Raw genomic sequence first — 20,798 nt, forward strand, 5'->3', positions numbered from 1 at the left:
TAATCAGTTATAGCAAGGTGTATATTTCTTTGTTCATCCTCAGAACTTCTTGGTTTGTGAAGTGTTCTGTCCACGATATTTTCAGAATTCTTCTATACACCCACAGCTCGAATGATTCCAGTTTTTTCATTGATGTCGCATTCAAGGTCCAAGATTCCATTTCATAAAACAAAGTCGAAAAAATTCACCTCGCCAACCTAATTCGTAGTTCCAATTTTAAATCCCTTGTACATAGCACTCTTCTCATTTTGTTGAAATTTGTAATCATTTGTGGAGTTAATCATTCTTCCCAGACATGCATTTTTGTCCACTTGTTCGACGTTGGTTCCGTTTATTACAAGATTCTTATTATTTCTTTGAGTTTTCGATATTCTCATAAATTTCATCTTCCTGACGTTCATTGTTAGACCGTACTCTTTTCCATACTCCGCTATTCTGGTCACCAGTCTCTGAAGATCTTCAATATTTTCGGCTAAGATCACTCTTCTTTGATTTCAGGACATTCATTAAGTGTTCATGTCGTACTTTTGTAACGATGCTATGATCGTTTAACAGTTCGAACCGTGGGAGTGTCAATATTTGCGCATCCACTTCTACAACGTGAAGGCGTAGTGGGATTCAAACGGCTATTTAAGGCGTGTGAATAGCGGAATTAGACAGTCTTGTAGCTAGCGCTCTAGGCTCCCTGACTCGCCGGTGTAGTGAACCAGCGAGACATTCTGGACAGAGATAGTTCCGTATTGAGGATCATACTCTGCCCCTAACCAAGCGGAACCCATCGGTATTGCGTATTGAGCATTACCGTGGATCTGCACAGAACCAACCGGGACAGAGATTTCCGTATTGAGGATCATACTCTGTCCTTAGCCAAGCGGAACCCGTCGGCATTGTGTATTGAACATCGCCGTGGGTCTGCACAGCTAAATATTTTGTTTGCGAGCATATTCGGAGCTTTCGCTGAATTGAAGCGAAAGCGAGTATATTAGTAGTACTAATTAGTTTCTTTTCTTTTATAGACGTTTGCCGGGGAATTCATTCATCGCGGGACCCAGACGGAAACGTAGAATTCATTTTATTTTTGTTTTATAAGTATACAACGTAGAATTCCTTTTTTTTAGTTTTTATTTATTGTATATATATACTTAATAGATTTATTTTTATTTCAAACCTGTGTTTTACTGAGTCTGTCGCCCCGAAAGAGCTACCCATCACAAACTGGCGCCCGAGCAAAAATTAATAACATGCCGACAGATATTGAATGCTTTATTATAGTCAATTAAACATGCGTGTATATCTTGATTGACGTTCAGGCATCTTTGTATCAGTATATTAAGTGAAAAAAGAGCTTCACGCGTTCCTAGGCCTTTGCGAAAACAAAATTGTGTATCATTAACGTGTATGTCCAGTTTGTCATATATTCGGTTATGGATGACTTTTAGTAGTAATTTTAGCACATGAGACATCAAGCTAATGGTGCTGTAATCACTGCATTCTCTTGCGTTTTTCTTTTTGGGGAGACAAATAAAAATCGACGTTAACCACTCTTTGGGTAATACTCCTGAACTATAAATTTGGTTCAAGAGTTCCATTAAACATCAATGTGCTTCTCATCTAGAATTTTTAGGATTTCTATAGGAAGCATATCAGGTCTAGGGCTTTTCCTACTCTTCATTGTTTTTAATGCGTGTAATATTTCTTGTTTTGTAATATATTTCTATTTCCTCTGACGTAAGTTCTATGTGTTCCAGATCTCCTCTTTCATCATCGAACAGTTCGTCGATATATTGTGTCCATCTTTGTACTTTCTCGGCCGTCTGTGTTATAGTAGTCCCGTGTCTATCCAGAAGTGCACCAGTGGGATTTTGTTTTTTTAGTCCTGTCAGTTCTTTAACTTTCTTGTGTAGGTTAAACAGATTATATTTTTTCTCATCTACGTCCTTTTGACAAGGAATTCGCTGATTAACGATCTGCTGAGAGTCATTGTCTTCTTCTCCACTGCGGGATCTTGGCGTCCGAGGGCCATGATCAGTAACGCCGTTATTAGTTTCTAAAACCATGATGATTGTACTAGGGATATCCATGGGGATCTTTAATGTAGTGGTTTTCCCTTCCATTCTAACTAAATAAATAACTAAACATTGTTTAACTAACTAAATATTTTTTAATATTAAATTTAAATTTTAAATTCTATTTATTTGTGTTTTATTTTTATTTACTCTGTGTAGGTATACCCGTCCTTCCCCCATTCGCACTCCTTATCAACTGTCAAGTGGCTACAGTCAAGTTGTTTGTATATTGGCAATTATGAAAGTCGTCTGCCATTTATAGCTTCCAATTAACAGATGAGCCATTTTTTTTTATACATTTTTTTTATTTAAAGTAGAGTTTTCATCTACAAATCCATTTTATTATTTTAATCTTCTTTTGGAGTAAGTTAATCATTCTTAATATTCTCGAAATAGTTAGTTTCTATTATAATTTTTGAATCCTTTTACTAATCACACCTATATAACTATATAATATCTATATGCCGATGCTTTTGTTTAAACTTTAATAAAGGTAGAGGCAAAGAAGGTATTATGGCCTATTGGTGGCATTATGGGCTACCTCATTATTTGGTAAATAAGCCAGAGAATTATAGCGAAGAACGCAGGAACTATAAGTAGTAGTTGGTATGAAAGCCGCTAGGAAGCTATAACGTAGTATTAATTGTATGTATATTGTCGTAAACTTCCTATCCACGAACTCTACAATATATAAGGATTGGTTTATGGGCTACCTTATCTGTCTAGCCCATATTACAACCCCTACATAATTTTTTTTCGGTTACAGATGCCTAGGAAAGTTTTAAATCTACGTAAGAAGAAAAATTATCGGCAATGTTGGAACCAAGATAAAATAAAAGCGGCAATTAAAGCTGTGTCAGAAAAGAAGATGAGCTTCCAAAGAATTTTCGATACCTCGGACTAGTTCTAGAATAGTTCATCTAGAAAAACCTTCCGAAAAAGCGGTTTCAAGAAAATTGGAAAGGAAACCAGTTTAAACCTGAATTTCCCCCGGAGCCGTTGTGAAGAGGGTCAGTTGTTCGGAAGTGTCTTACTATTTACCCACATAAGCAATGTTTGCTGAACTTAAAACTGTCCGTTCAGCAGAGGTTTCCATTGTAGAGAGGTGTCCGTTAACAAAAGTTTTACTGTATATCAATTGAGTTTTAAACTATGTTTTATAATAAAAAATAAAATGGACAAATCCATGTACTGCCTGTATATTTCAAAAATCCAACATCACAGTATTTTCTGTCTTGTCAATTGGGTAAAAAATATAGGATGACACGTTTTTAATTAAAAATTCGATAATTATCGCAACCACAGAGTTTCAGCAACTCTTTTCCTTTTTCAATAACTTCCAAAAGGGTTGAATAAATCTGAAGGTAACGTGACATTATCGGCATTCGATTTCCCGTTTAAAAGACAGTTTGTGTCGTTTCAGCGAAAAAGGGCAACGTCGCCAATGTCCGTCGGTGTCGGGGCTACGTTATAAATGGGGAGATATATGGACAGGTGCAATCAGGGAGCTCCTGAGGGAGAAGCGTCACTAAAAAAGAGGGTAGCGGAGACGAATACGAATGGGAAAGGGACCGCAATTTTAAATCAATACTCACTGGCAATTCAAATCTTGTCACGGTGAGATCGTCTAGTGTTTTATATTGTCGAATCGTATGTTTCAAAAATGAGGGGTTCTTTATAGATAACGACGTGCTTGCTGTTTCCATTACATCATCTGTATATCTGTGTTAACAATTATTTACAATTGTAAATTAATCTTTGGGGAATAAATTAGTGGGTTAAGAATGGAAAATTGACAATTTTTTACAAAATGTTACAATGTTTAAATTTTCTTTGTTATTTTAAAAAATTTAAAAACGTGAAAGTTAAAGTAATTCCTTAAAATCGAAATTTAAACACTCAAGTGTCTTTAAAAAACATTTAAAAGGAAGTATTATTAAAAGATAATTAGAATAAAATGATATTAAAACCAACGCTAAAAAACTATACAGATGACTTGAAATTTTCAGAAACTAGTCAGTCCATTAAAGAATTCTCCAATCTAGACATCAGTACCTACCAAGGCACACATACAGGGTGAGCTTTTAATGCGACATTTGTCGATAATTTTATTATGGTACAGCATATTCATAAAAGTCACCTGGCCAATAACTTCATTATCTGAGACCGAAAACGCTCATAATTTATTTAAAAGCTTTGTAGTAAATTCGAGCATGTAACAACTCATTACAGAACCTACTAGATTTAGAAATAATAACCAACCTTCTATTTTAGATCTAGTGCTTATTAATGACGAATAGCTGATTTCATCTCTGGAAGTCAGTTCTCCTATAAGAAAGTCAGACCATGCAGTTATAACGGCTCACATTCAGTTCAATCAAATATTACCCCGCAAAAATAATATTGTAACATATGCTTCTACCGACTTTTCTGAAGTAGACATTGAACTCTCTCAAATCGACTGGCATGTATTTTTTGCAAACTTAAACGACCCCTCATTAATGTGGACTGCATTGCTCGATAAAGTCCACAATATAATTTCTACAAATACCACTTTCCGTAAGAGTTATAAAAACAACCTTAAACCCTGGATAAATCGAACAGCAATTAAACAAATTAATCACAAACGACATATATGGCGAAAATTTAAACACATCGGGCTTCTCAGTGATTTCCTAAAAACCCTAAGACAAAATTTGGAAGCAAATGTTATCGAAAGCGGTAACATTAAAAAAGTCTGCAAATACATACGTTCCTCCATGACGTCTAAAGTTTCCATTCCTCTACTTCAAAAATCCAACCAGACTTTATGCTCTTCTGACAAAAAATCTTCCGAAACTCTCTCTTTAGCATTTTCACAGGTTTTTACTAAAGAATCGAATGATGGTTATCTACCTGCTATTAACTATAATCGTGTCGGCGCATCCTTACAGCAAGTTGAATTTACAGTGGATCATGTCAATCAACACTTAATTAAACTTCGCACAGCCGCTTCACCCGGTTTAGATGCCCTTTGCAATACCCTTAACGTTAATTATGCAAACTTCTTTTATCCAGAACTCCTTACCCCCTAGTTGGAAATTAGCTTCCGTTACCCCTATTTTTAAAAAAGGCAACAAACTCGACCCCAACAATTATCGTCCGATTAGCTTGCTGCCAGTAGTTGCCAAAGTTATGGAAGCCATTATTTTCGAGGAGATGACCAAATTCCTTCTCCAGGAACATGTTATTCTAACACAACAACATGGATTTGTCTCTGGTCCCTCTACTCTAACCAATCTCTTACATTGTGTTAACAACTGGACGTCATCCCTTAACAGTCGCAGCCGGTCGACGTTGTTTATCTAGATTTCTCTAAAGCCTTTGACCGGGTACCTAAGCGCAGACTTCTACATAAGCTAGAACATTTCGGAGTTCGCGGTACTTTACTTCGTGGGATAGATGATTTTTTGACAGATCGATATTACAAAGTTAGAGTTGGCGAATCTTTCTCACAGGACAGGTTAGTGGAAAGTGGAGTGCCTCAGAGTTCCGTCCTTGGACCTCTGCTGGTTACGGTTTACACCAGCGATGTTCCTTATTATGTCTCAAGTAAAATATCGTTCTACGCTGATGACACAAAAATATATGCCAATCCAATCACAAACCAGCTAACCCTCCAAATGGACTTGGACTCTATTTTAACTTGGTGTTCCCAGTGGTTACTACCCCTTAAACGCGGAAAAATGTGTAGTGCTTCGAATTGGTAAAAATAACCCACTTGTGCCGTACTTTGTTAACGGACAGCCATTAGATTCTGTGTTTTCGTATAACGATCTTGGTGTTATCATAAACAGCAGCCTAACTTGGTCCGACCATATTACCTCTATTTGTAAACGTGCGAACTCCAGACTGTATTTTATTCGGAGGTATTTTTTGAGAGTTTCAATACAATCATTCTGTAAACTTTACACTCTGTACGTAAGACCCATACTTGAATACGCTGCACCAACGTGGTATCCTGATCTGGTTCGAGACAAAACTATGTTGGAAAACGTCCAAAGAAAAGCCACTAGAATTTCTTTGGGACCGAGAACACCTTCTTATGCAGAAAGACTACTATACATACTACAATACATACAATACAATACTATACTACTACAATACATACACAATTCCAATGCAACCCTGTATATATGACATGTAACTCGCTGTATGACTAATGGATCAAATAATAAAAAAAATTAAATTTTATTACGTAATAAATACCATCTGCCTAAAATTAATTGTGCTATAAATACGAATTATACAATAAAATTTAAAAGTTGCTAAATTATGTTGGTAAAGGATTTCTCGAAGAGAAAGTTTTAAAACGGGCCTGAACTTAAAATCCCTGTCACTTTCTAACCCTAACCGGGATATCGTACAGCAGTGAGCCAACAGTTATGGTAAATTGGATAAAGTATTCGAAAATCCAGAGATGTGCAGAGTTTGTCAAACCGGAAGTTAACCCGCAGAAGTCGTCCGAAAGAGATTTATAACATTTATAAGACGCGCGAATCCGCTACACAAAGTCTTCGGCTGAAGTAACGTCTCGGAACAATGCAATACTACCAACTTAACTAAGGTATATTCGCTCTTGAGAGAGATACACCACTCCAGTTTAACCTGGAATAATGAGTGAGATTTGTGATGCGTCTTTGTGTCAAGGATAAGTAAAGTTATTGTTCGAGAGATAAAATTATGTCTACCCTCTGAAGAAGAGATTAAGTTCTATTCGGTAGTTGGGGAACAACTTTGAATGAAACAATGAATATGTTATTACTGCGAAAGAGCCTTGTTTTGATTCTAGGTTGACGTATGTACGACGAGGGATTTACTCTCGAATGGCACACAAGGTGGGTTTAGTGAAATTGAAATTTCAACTTCCTACTGATTTATGTCAGTCTAATTACTCATACTAAGATGACAGGAAGTAAAATTAACCTAAAAATCAATAGGTCGATAATATGGAAAGGGCTTTATCATCTTATAAATAAAAAATAAGAAAGGCAATAAGAGCGCCGTAATAAAGCTTTTATGGATCCAACCCTGGGCTTAGTTGATATAGTGCCAATTAAAATCTTCTTCTTTGTGTGCAGTGCTTGTATTCAAGCGTTTTCTATCGTCATATTGACAAGCTGATGAAATGATTCTCAGTCGGCAGCTAGATGTCTAATATTACGCAGCCAGGACAGTTGTTTTTTTCCGACTCAACGTTTTCCTTCGATTTTGCCCTGAATGATTAACCGGAGTAAGCGATATTTAGATCCTCTCATTATATGACTGAAGTATTGGACCTTTCTCATTTTGATGATGTTAATCAATTCTCGCTCTTTGTGCACGGTCTCTAGCACTCGTTCGTTAGATATGTGTGTTGTCCACGGGATTCCGAGCATGCAACGGTAACACAATAACTCAAACGCTTCTAATTTGTTAAGATTTTTTATTTTTGTTGTCCAGGTTTCACATCCATAGAACAAAGTGGACCAGAAGTAGCACTTCAATACTCTTAGACGTGTGGTCAACGACAGACTTCTACTGCATAATACAAAACGCCAGTTAATAAAGTTTTTCCGTGCGAGTTCTATTCTGGTCAAAATTTTTCCGACCACCATCCATTTTGTTTTTTTTTGCGTTGATTGTTAAGCCCTTTTCAGTGCATTAGTTGTTTACAGCGTTCAACAGGGTGTGAAGATCTTCTAGACTCTCTGGTATTATTGCGGTGTGATCGGCGTATCTGATGTTATTAATAATTTCACCACCGATCTTAACGCCTTCGCGGCGATTATTTAACGCTATTTCAAAAACTGGTTCAGTGTAGGGATTAAATAACATCGGTGACATAACACATCCCTGTCTGACACCACGCTTAATAGAAACTTTAGCTGAAACCTCTTGGTCCACCTTAACACAAGCGGTCTGATTGTAGTAAAGATTTTTAAGCAATCTAATGTCATACGTGTCCAGACCAACTGAGTCTAAGCATTGAAATAATAATGTATATGGTACTCTGTCACAGGCTTTTTCGAAATCTATAAAACATACGTAAATATTTTTCCTAAACTCAATGCTCTTTTGTAAGAGTATTCGCATGCAAAAAAGAGCTTCTCAAGTACCCATACCGTTTCGGAAACCAAACTGCTCATCACCAGTTATCCCCTCACAAAGTTTATATATGCGACAATGCAATATTTTCATAAAAATTTTGAGCGTGTGACTCATTAAACTGATAAGTCGATAGTCGCTATACTGTCTGGCATTCTTTTTCTTGGGAATAGTTATAAATATCGAGTCTAACCAGTTGTCTGGTAATTTGCCGCTGCTGTATATCTTATTAAAGAAGGATGTGATAATCGCAACACTCTCATTATCTAATAGTTTTAACAATTCTGCAGGTATTTCGTCAGGGCCAGAAGCCTTCCTTCGTTTCGCTTGGTCGATAGCCTTCTGAACTTCTGAGATTAGAATCGGTGGGCCTGTATCTCGGTTAGATGTTATTTCTTGGTAGATTCTTTGGTCATCGTTAAATAATTGTAATATATTTTTCCCATAAGTTCTGCTTCTGCCTGTTAATTCTTTTAGTTTTTTATGCAAATGGAAGCTGTCGTGTTGTTGCTCCAGTTTCTCAATTTCTAAACAGGATTCTTGTAGCCATCGGTCTTTTGCTACTTTAATTCTTTTTCGGATTTCTTTATGTATTTCATTGTATTTTGTTCTGTTTATGGATTTATACTGCCTCCGAACGTCCATTAGGTCTAAGATGTCTTGTGTCATCCAGTCATTTTAACTGTTGGTCGTCTTAGAAGATTTTCTCGAGATGCAGTGGATAAATCTACTCTTAGTAAAACTAAATTTTCAGCGGTTTATAGTCAAGAAACGCAAAATATTGTTAACTAAATATTATTTTAAACAACACAGTTTTATTACACAAAACATAAACTGCAAGTACATCACCAATTTAATACAAATTAAATAATCAATTTCAATACTAAATATTCAATAATCTTGTTTCTAGTTTTTCGATAAGTCGAATTAATTAGCCGATACAGGACCGGCTTAACAAAGTTCTACCTACTACATTATCAATATCGACATATTCCAGTAAACAACATCTATTTTTCTTCAAAAGAACAAGCCATTACACTGTCAGCCATCCAAGGTATTAAAATACATACGAGTACATAGTAGCGATAGGATCTCTACTTAGACCAGAAATTAATTTATTTATTTAACATTATTTTATTAAATATTTATTAAAATTCTCTATACATCACGAATAGTCAACGACGAGTTTGTATTTACTTAAAAAATTCTTGCATAGTATATACCTTACTAAACAACTATAAAGCCGAAGTCATCCAAGGCAATGAGATATTCAATATTGAGATATCGTTAGTGTAATTTGCATAGTGCGTAAAATCATTTTTTGTCAAATATGACGTTTTGCGCCATCTGGTACAACGATACCATCTTTAGCCTGGAAAACACCCATCTCCGCAGCATTTACCGTTTCGCAATAAAAGTTGTCACAGAAAAAGAAGAATAATTATCTACCGCCATTTGTATTGGTTGTACTAAGTCAGTAGTTGTTCTTAAACTTTATCGTAAAAATCTTCAATTTTTGCTTAAACTCTGCGTGTTGTTTCATATATCATAATAAAGGTAAGTCTATTTTTTATTATTATTTATGCAATAATCGAAAAAGTTTAAGAATGACTGATATAAATCACTATTTATCCAAGTTTGGAGATACGCACTATACGCCAAACTGAAAAGACAACACAAGACGGAGATACGAAAATCTCCACAATGAATATGAATACTTTATACTGTTATTAAACAATTTTAATTTTCAATTGTACACATTTAGCATATGCATACCTATTATAAAAGTCAGTAAATGTTCTCTTTCAAATTTATTTTGGCGAGAGCGTTGTCTGAGCCGCCGACGAGTCAACATCGTGAGCGTTCAATATCGAATATATCGTGTAAAAACTGGTGTAGTGTGCCCGATGTGGTTTTTGTACGATAAGAACAATTAACACCTTTTTATCAGAAAGTGATTTAAAACTTTATTGTATAAAAACAGTTAATATAAAATAATTTGCCGGCCCTATAGGCCAGGCATTGAGTTCATCAAAAATTAAATTGTCAGTTAACACCAACAATTGACGTGCAGCTTATGTGTACATGAGCAACACAGGAAATACCAACAAACCAACTGTTTCTTCCACAACAATGTCACAACAAGATTCAACAATCCGCAACAAACAAGATACACCAAACAACAACATTTCTACAATGGCATATGTAACAGCAGCAAAAACAACACCGAAAACAACCTACCCAAAGAAAAAACAAGCAATCATACTCCATGCCGAAGACAGCCTCAAATTATTTAATTATGTAAAAGCAATTGGTGATATTATCGAACTCAAGAACATCTGCTTCGCCTCCAGAATCTCCAATAATGGGGTCTGTATATATTTATCTAATAAAAACATAGTAGATGAACTTATAAAATCTCATCCTACCATACAAATCGGCTCCCTAACTTTAAACATACGTAAACTCGTTTCTCCTACAAAGAGAATCTTAATATCCAATGTCTCCCCGTGTATTCCACATGAAATTATCGAAACTGCTGTTAAAAGCCTAGGTCTAAAAATTGCGTCTCCAGTATCATTTCTTAAAGCAGACATTCCGGGGGAGGAATTCTCACATATTCTTAGCTTTAGGAGACAAGATTATGTGTTTCCGCCCTCCGAAACTTTTGAGCTCCAAACCTCTCTTGTGCTTTCTTTCGAAGATAATGAAAACCCCATCTTCCTTTCTACTGACAAAATGGAATGTTTCGTCAGTAAAAGATCAGGGCATGTCGCTACCAATTGCACAAATCCACCAGAAAGTAGCTCTGACCATACAATTGTTTCATCTCCTTTAAGAGGCGAATCCACGTCTACTAAAAAAGCCCAGAAACCAACACTGTACCTTTCACACCAACAGAGATATCTTCTTCAGTCAATAAAGTACCACTTACATCCTCAAATAACAACTCCTCGTTAGAACAAAAAAGTCAACATATGACAGATACACAAATACACTATAACTAGCATAACATAACTAGCATAACTGAAGAATCTACTCATAGTGAACAAACTAATATCCACGCCGGGTTTTCCAAACCACAAAGCAAGAAAAAACTTAAACGGTCAAATTGTGACTCAACCCTATCTGAAATGGTAAAAACAATCATACGTCAACTTTATAAAGAAACTCCACAGATATTTATAATCCCAGCAGACAACATAATTGCTCTTTTTGAAAACTGTTACGGTAGTAGCGATCCATACACAGAAGCATTAAAATTCACACCAGACATCAAATCACTTATTTCTACGTTATACCAAATCTATCCCAACCTTAATGAGAAATCAACCAAAAATAGACTAACTCGTTATAAAAAAAAATTTAAGGACAAAACCGAACTCTTATTGGGTGATTCTACAAGATTACCCAATCTTGACTTCTCACACTAAACAACTGATGATGAGTACATCTCTGACACATCTCAAAACTCACAGACGTCTCAAAAATCCTCTTATTTAACAAATTCATAATTATTCAATGGAATTGCGATGGATTCTATCCTCGCCTGGCACGCATACAACAACTTATATTTCAGAAACCAATCCTGACTTTATTTGTTTACAGGAAACAAACTTTACAGACACACAACTCTCATCTAAACAACTTTGATCGCAGTACTGCAACACCACGACTTCTTGTCTGCAACACATGTACTTCTTGACTGTCAACACTACCTAGCGGCCAGGAGAAAATACAATCTTTGTAACAATCTAAAAGACATACTTACCTCAAACAGCAGCAACTAAGAAAATGTATTAAACTTTTTAAAAAACATAAAGTTATACAATTTAATTTAAAACAAAATGTATTATAAAAAATGTATTGTAACTAATTTGTACCCAATGTAAAGTATTAACCATGTAAACATGAATGTAAATTGTACCTGGGTCAATGACCATTAGCTGTCAGGCCATTAGATGTGTCAAGACACATATTTTCGAAATAAAAAAAAATATTTATACTTGAATGCTTCCGTATTTAGTATGGAATGATTTTCGTTGAAATCTAGTTAAATAAAAAAAATTCTGTGTAAAGTTTCTTTTTTCTTTTCATATTAAAGTAGAAAGTAAAATTAGACTGCACATTTTATTTTTGTTACAAAAATGTTTAAAAGAGCAGACAGGATTATCAAACCTTCTACGAGTGCTGTCAAAGTTAGACGACAGTGAAAAAAATGACCCTTTTTAAGTTAAAGAGCCTGATTTAGACAACTTTACTCTTTCTCTTGCTTCCTCCATGAAACAAAATATCATCGACAATATTATTGCCGTGCAAACAAACAGTATGCAGGCAAATAATAGTCCAATTATTGATGATCTCGAGACATATGCTAGAGAAACCGAAGAAATGCTTATCAACCATGTTTGTGAGGAAGAACCGTACATCTTAATGAATTTAGGTAATTTTAATATTACAATCACGATCACTAATGGCACAGAAAGATCAGAAGAAAGCATATCGTACATGCAAAAAACGAACTGCCAAGACAATGAAACGTCCAAAGACCCGGACTTCATAATCATGAAAGCACAGATGGAAGACGAGGCAGGTAGTGGTTTTGAAGAATTTATGAGTAATGGAAGATCTAAAGATGTTCCTACCCGCGGGTAGCGGGTAGGAACTCCTTTGGAGTCCCTTGGATTCTATTGGATAGTCCTATCAGGGAAAGTGAATCAATCCCTGCCCCCCGCAGATTCCAGAGCTTCTTGACCCGGGAAGCTAGCACCTGCTAAGGGTCCCTTGTCTAGGGTCACGGATGAAGTCCAGAACGGAATCCACATCGACGAAGAATACTTCCGGTACGGCGAAGATGGTGGAGCTGGCAACGGTCTAAAGGATCGATGGATCGGTCTAAAGCAGGATGAACAGGAAACAGCACTAGGTAAATTTGGATCCAAAGAAAGAAACGAACGTAGACAAACACTACTAGAATTTCTATTACAACAAAATCTATACCAGACGAAAAGTTTCTTCTCTAAAAAAGATCACAGAAGATAGACGTGGAAAGGCCCAGATGGTAAGACCAAAAACGAGATAGACTACATAATTACTGACAAAAAATATATATTCAACGATGTCACAGTCCTTAATAGCTTTACCACAGGCAGCGATCATAGAATGGTAAGGGCCAAACTAAAATTAGACTTAATAACAGAAAGATCCAAAATAATTAGGAAGAAAGCCAACCCAATATGAAACGACCCAACGAATTTAAATGAATATCAAGGCAATATCAATAAAATACTACAACAAAATGAATGCATGAATAATGTAAATGCCCTAAACGAAAATATCGTAGAAGCTATTCGAGAGGATCAAGTAAAATGCTGTCCTAAAAGACGCCAAGACGAAAAAATAACCATTGAAACAAAGCAGCTAATGGAAACTAGAAGAAAAATCAAAGGAAAAGAAAGCATTGACGAAGAAGAACTGCGAGAAATAAACAAAGAAGTATTAAAAGCTATAAGGAAAGATTTAAGGAAATTTAAGAATGAAAAAGTCCAGCGAACTATAGAAGAGAATAAAAGTCTGAAAGTCCTGAGAAGACGACTAAACAATGGAAAATGCGAAATACACAAACTAAAGAACAAAGAAGGAGTCCCCACCCACCCTTTATCCCTAAACTATAATATAAGAAGAATATTATGAGAACTTCATTGGGTTATTTTTTAATTTCTATTTCCTTGCTCTTATCTCAATTCCTTTATTAAATAGTTTTTTATCTTTCGAGTTGTAAAAACAAAGTTAAGATTAAATATAATCCGTTTCGCCCTAAAAACCAAAGAAATCTGGGATCCGCAACAGCATATGCGAACCAGTTCAAAACAAAAAGATTCCATTATCGATGAATAATCCAAATCGTACGTGTTTCCAATCTGCATGAAGCCAAGGCTTTAATTTTTAATTCCGCGATTCCCCGATAGGAGTGTTTTTATTGTATCTCTATACACGCGGCCATATTTATGATGTGAGAGGATATCTCGACGCTTCGGTGGCGCACCATAAGGCCAAGCCAACAAACACCTCTCAAAGTGCTATGGGTTTGCCATTCTCACGGCGAATACAGATGTTGCATTCAACATTCATAATATGATGTGAATATACACTGTGAGAAATTCGTTCCCCAAAAGTAAAATATATATTTTTTCAATAATTACTTTAACACCACATTCTAGATTTTAGGAATCATATCTCAGCTTTAAAATATTTATATATACGTACTGATAATTTTCTCATCAGAAAGAGAGATGATCTTTTCCAGATGTATCAACATATGGAACGAGCAGATCAATTGAGGACCTTGCTGCAAGAAGGGGGCAGCTCCATTTTTGGTCAAATTTTAGTTTATAGATGCATATTATGTAAAACAATTAGTTGAATCGATTGGTGCAAGAAAGAAGCAGATCCATTTATAAATGGTAAACCGGTATTCAGTCTATGGTTCAGTCGATTGAAGTCCATTGCTCTAACGGTCTAACGTATTCTCGCAGTGCATTTTACGAAGGTTGACCACTTGTGTTTCTATACAACTGTTTATTTATTTTTAGTGTTTTTATTAAATAGGTAAAAGAAATAAAATAAGATTTACTCACAATCAATTTAATTTTGCTACCAAAACGACCGGTTTCGCTTTCTACACTTTGTAAAGCATCTTCAATTCAAACGGTACTAAGTAAATTAAACGCTGAAATTATAAAAGCCCATATTAGGATGCTGTCTTATAAAGATAAAGATCAAAAAAGTTATAGTAATTATGCCAGTATTACATGTCTGTGTTTATTAATATGCATAAAATTGATTTAGCAGAGAAAGTAAAAACCCACAAATTGGTAAGAGATAATCTATTGAATTGTAATAAATTAGTAACAAACAAAATACTACTTACAGGCCGGTACAAGAATTATTAGTTAATGATTCGTGAAAAATAGTTCAAACTATCCTGTATTGCTGATGATGGGTGATCTTCGGTTAATATTGGAACTGTCTGACAATTTTCTGTTTTTTATTATTTATTTGTATCATGAGTGGTACACCATCTGATTTTGATGTTAGTCTGTTTAGTAGAGGTTCGTCTGATCTGTATAATCCATCCGAATCAGAAAAAAGCTCTGATCCTGATGGAGCACGGCCTTCAATGAAAAGAAGGCGTGTAAAAAAACACAAGCTTCCAGTCAATACAGTTCAAAACGAGGTTTAGAGTGTTTGGTTTGCGAAGAATAGAAAAAGTGTTGATCCAGCTAAGTGGAAACGAAACATTTATGCTAAGTTATGTTATTGCAGAAGGAAAAAGTTATGTTAACTGAAAAGATAGTAGTGTGGGACCTAGGCAAAGTGGACCTAATTGTTGATGTAAGTTTAAAAGTTTTGAAAAGGTAAACAAAGAAGAGAGGCAAGCAGTTTTAGTAAACTTTAATGAAATAGGAGACAAACAGATTCGAACTATCTACTTGGGTGGTTTAATAACAACAAGCAATGTTGCCAGAACTCGAGCTAAAACTGGTGAGCGAGAGAGGCGTAGTTGTGCTCACAAGTACTATATTAAGCTGGGTATGGAAAAAATACGAGTTTGTACAAGTGCATTCGGAGCAATACACGGGATATCCAAAAAACGAGTGGATAAAATTGCTAAAACTTTGCGCAGTAACAACATTACACCCCAGAACACCTAACAAGGTAAACATAAAAACAGAAAAAACCGCATTTCATAAGATTTACTATAGAAGGTAGATAATCACATAAAAAGTTATTCACGACGTAAGTCACACTACAGCCGAGTGAAAACATCCCGTTTTTATTTGTCTCCTGATCTCAATGTTAAAAAGATACATGAACTTTATTTGCAAGTGAATAAACCGGAAAGTGTTGTTGATAAAAAATATAAACCTAAAGTAACCTACGATTTTTATTTTAGGTATCTTAAAGAAAATTTTAATTATAGTTTTGGGGCGCCTCGTTCAGACACCTGCAAAATATGTGACATATTACACAATAGCCTTCAAGATCAAGCTCTTGATGATGCTTAAAAGAAAAATTTACGGCTTGAAAAAAAAGTACATGAGGTTAAAGCAAGACTTTACTTAACTCGTTTTTTTTTATAGAATTAAAAGAAAAGACAAAATTAACCCAACAAAATAACGACATAGAAATTTTAACGTTTGATTTTTAATAGTAATACACTAGTGATTCAATTTTCGCGATAAGTCTGTCGATTTACTTCTAAACGATACTGAGTTGCTTGAAAACACCACGAGTCCGTAGGACTCGTGGTGTTTTTGGTTATAGAAAAGTTTTTACGAAAAAAAGATTATATTTTCTCTCCTACACAATACTGTTAGTTTATTTAACAGATATCCAAATATTTCATACCCATTATGGTTTACCAAGATATGATCTTCAACTTTAGCAGTCATTTTGAGAACTATTTTAAAAAAGTTTTAATGAATTCTCAGAAACAGAGATTTAAGATTTCTTAACACCGGATTTTTTTAATACAGCAAGGACCACATGGATACAGTTAATGTGTCTGTTACAACTGGTTTTTGAGGGACAAATACATTTTAAGGGACAATAAAGATAATCTTTCAGTTGAAACTAACTTGATGGTGTACGAGTCATCAATATCTGTAAAAAAGGCCAAGTACAAAGACGTAATGCAGTTAGCTAACAACTGCTAGACAAATGCGGTTAGTTCCAGAATATGAATTGGAGTTTTAACAATCCCTTAAATGAGATGACTTTGGTACAATAGAATGATTTTCTGTTTGAATATAAAAGAAAAAACGTTTTTTTTGTTTTTAATAATAATAAATAGATTTTGCAGTAACTTTTTTTTATTTTTAAAAAATAACTACAATGGATACTATTTTTTTGTAATTTTGGTGCAAGAGAGGGGCAGCTTCAATTTTTTTGCATTTTTTCTGCAAAAGGAAGCTTATATAAATTAAGAAAAAAGTTGGCAGGTGTACCAATATAATTATCTTTTAACTCAACTGCTTTATTGTAATTAATACATGAGTAAATTTTTATAGAACATTTTTTCTATTTTCCCAAAAGTTACTATAAATGGAGCTGCCCCCTTCTTGCAGCAAGGTCCTCAATTTTTAAATGCACAATGTTCCTAAAACGTATACTCACCATATTAACCCTAGAATACTAACCATCGTAATTTTTACGACGCCAATGTCGTTATTGTAGAATATTGTGGAAGGGGTACACCAGTATCTTTCGCCCCCTCATCTATTCTTACAGTAAGTAATAAAGCAGTAATCTTTCTAATTGCAGAAACAACGATATTATCAGTTTTGATTTTTTTTTAGTGTAAAATATGAATACCGAAAATAGAGATATGCACAGACCCCTCACGCAGCGGTAGTTGGAAGCTGAATTGCAATTGTGCCTGAAAGAACTTTGGCCAGATGAATCGGATAACAATTCTAATAAATCATATAAATCAGACAGTGAATCTGAAACAGAAGATGCCGTTTTAGAAGCATTCAATCCATCTGAATCAGAGTTCAAACCATCAAGCGAAAATGTCTCAGATTCCGACCACGACTTGCCAAGAATAATGAGTTGAAAAAACAGTTTACTTCAGTGTTTTCAAAAAAAGAAAGTAATAACTCTAAAATCGACAAGGAAAAAAAATGTCCTGCTCGGCAAACTCCATGAAACAAAGAAGAATCTCCAGAAATTGCAGCTAAAGGGAAGCAAACTTGTTTCCTATGGAGTTCCAAAGGTAACAACGGATACAGGTGGTCGTCTCAAGCAAAGGCCGCTCCTAAAACTTCAAAACGTAACTGCGTACATTTTGTTCAAAGACCCTCTGATAAGAAAAAGTTATAGAACTGAAACGAGAAGCTGCTACGTTTGGTCTATATATAAATGAAAGCAAAACAAAATATATGGAGTGCACAAAATCGAATGAATATGAGAATCTGAAGGTAGACAACCATACCTACAAATATGCCTCCACTTTTCCCTACCTAGGCTCAATAATAAATGAAAACAACAACATCAGTCAAGAAATATAAGCACGGATTCTTAGCGGTAATAAGTGCTTTTATGCATACAAAGACTTAATGAAAAGTAAGTTACTGAATCGTGAGTCTAAGCTGAGAATCTACAAAACAGTAATTAGACCAGTGGTCACATATGGATGTGAAACGTGGACCCTCTCAACCACTGATGAAAATCAACTGAGAATATTTGAGCGCAAAAATACTAAGGAAGATATTTGGACTAACCCAATGCAGCGATAGTTCGTGGATAATTAAAATGAACCACGAGCTGGATGAACTAATGCACAGCGCAGATATTGTCAGATTTGTAAAGTCACAAAGACTAAACTGGCTTGGTCACCTAGAAAGAATGCCAGATAATCGAGCTGTAAAAGTAGTCCAGAGATGGAAGCCACAAGGAAACAGAACAAGAGGAAGGCCCCGTAAAAGATGGATAGACGACGTAGAGAGGGATCTTAAAACCATGAACATCAGGCAGTGGCGAAGGAAAGTATCCGACAGGGCAGAATGGAAGAACATTGTTAAGCAGGCCAAGACTCGCAAAGTGTTGTAGCGCCATCAGAAGAAGAAGAACCCTTATTTTTGCTACTGTCCAAAAAGACAATCATTTAGCGACAAAGCAAATATTTGATGACAAAATTTCTGGTGCGATATATAAAGCAACTATAGGTCGGGAAAGATGATATGATGATTTGATGATAAAATGTCTAGACCAAACAGAAAAGAAACAAACCTATTAGCAGCTAGTCGTAAAATATGCGATGATCTTATACAGAACTGCAAAACATCCTATAAGCCAGGATCATACCTACCAATCGATGAACAGCTATTGGTTTTTAGGGGAAGATGTTCTTTCCGGATGTATATCCCAAACAAGCCAGCCAAATATGGACTTAAGATAGTAATGCTGTGTGACGAAGTGCCATATATATGTTCCATGCAGAATTGTATTTAGTAGGGAACTAAAATCAATGCCTCTTGAAGAATATTATACAAAACAATTAACTCAGGGTGTGTACGGAAGTATCCGTAACATAACCACGGATAATTGGTTTGCGCAGTATCGTTAGTATCAGAGCTCTTAAAACCTTCTTACAATTTAATTATAGTTGGTACTTTACGGCAAAATAAAAGAGAAATACCTTCTCTGAGGTGATAAATCTTAAAAATCGTGAAATTGGTCTTTCCTATGGTGAAAAAACAATGGTATCCTATAAGACAAAAGTAAATAACTCTGTACTTCTTCTCTCGACAATCCACAATGGTCCAGTAGAATGTGATCCAACTGGAAAGCCAGATATCATTAAATTTTATATCGAAACCAAGTACCATACATTTGACCAAATGTGCGGAAACATGAATTTCCAGAAAAACAAGAAGATGGCCTTTTTTCCTGTTCTATGGTATGATAATTATAGCTTGCATAAACTCTTGGATAATTTATAATCATAACCAACAACGACAACAGAAAAAAACTATCACCAGAAAAAAATTTATGGTCATTTTGTCTGAGCTTATTGAACATATTTTAAATCTGGAGCCGCAGTAAGAACGAACATGCTCTATTGTATCAAAACGTGCTATGTGTCAATTTTGTCCGTCTAAAAAACGTGGAATAACAACCCATTATTGCGAGCACTGTTGATGTCCATTTTTTGGTGAACATCGTGCCCTTTGTTGTCAGCAGTGTAGTTCTAAAATGTAAAATTTATGTTTTTTTTTGTGATTTTTAGGTTAGAAACATTTCTTTGCTCAAAATAATTTATAAAATATAGGGCCGGTTGTTCGAATGCTAACCAAAACTTAATTGTAATCAAATATTTAATTACAAGCACATACGTCACAGCAGCTGTCAAAATTATTAAAAATTGCTTATTATTATTATTGATTTGTAAATAAAAACATAAAATTAACATCACAAAGAGTTTAATTATGGTTTATTTTAAGTTAAAACGCAAAATAATAAAATGGAATGAAATAAATCAGTCAACATAACCTCAAAATGTGACGTATTTGATTGTAATTAAATATTTAAGTTTTGATTATCGTTCGAACAACCGGCCCTAAGATAAATAGAATACTTTTTCAGTGACCACATTTGTTTTTCTCAGCGTAGTAAATTTTACGATGGTTAGTTTAAATAAAGGTAAAAATAAGGTTAATATTCTGGGGTCAAATTGTCTAGGATTTAATATTCCATAATCCAGAAAGGAGAGGTATTGGTAGATCGGCAGCCATCGCTTGGGTTTTTATGTTGTTAATAGAATCATCGAGAATTCGCAAACAAATTACTGGATTAATTGGATTTAAAGTAAAGCAAGCTGGTACAGAAGAGCTTCTGTACTACCTACTCTGATGAATCCTTGTAGGATGAAATACGTATAAGCGAATATACAGGGGCACTATACGTGAAATCGAATCTAAACTGTCTTTTCATTTATTTCGGTTTGCTCTTTATGCGTACAAGAAACCAATTCGCCAAAATTTTTGCTTAGATAAGGAGATATGTTGTGGACTGACACTTTTAGATTCCCCATACCTA

This window comes from Diabrotica undecimpunctata, chromosome 5, assembly GCF_040954645.1.
Source record: "Diabrotica undecimpunctata isolate CICGRU chromosome 5, icDiaUnde3, whole genome shotgun sequence".
Classification (NCBI taxonomy): domain Eukaryota; kingdom Metazoa; phylum Arthropoda; class Insecta; order Coleoptera; family Chrysomelidae; genus Diabrotica; species Diabrotica undecimpunctata.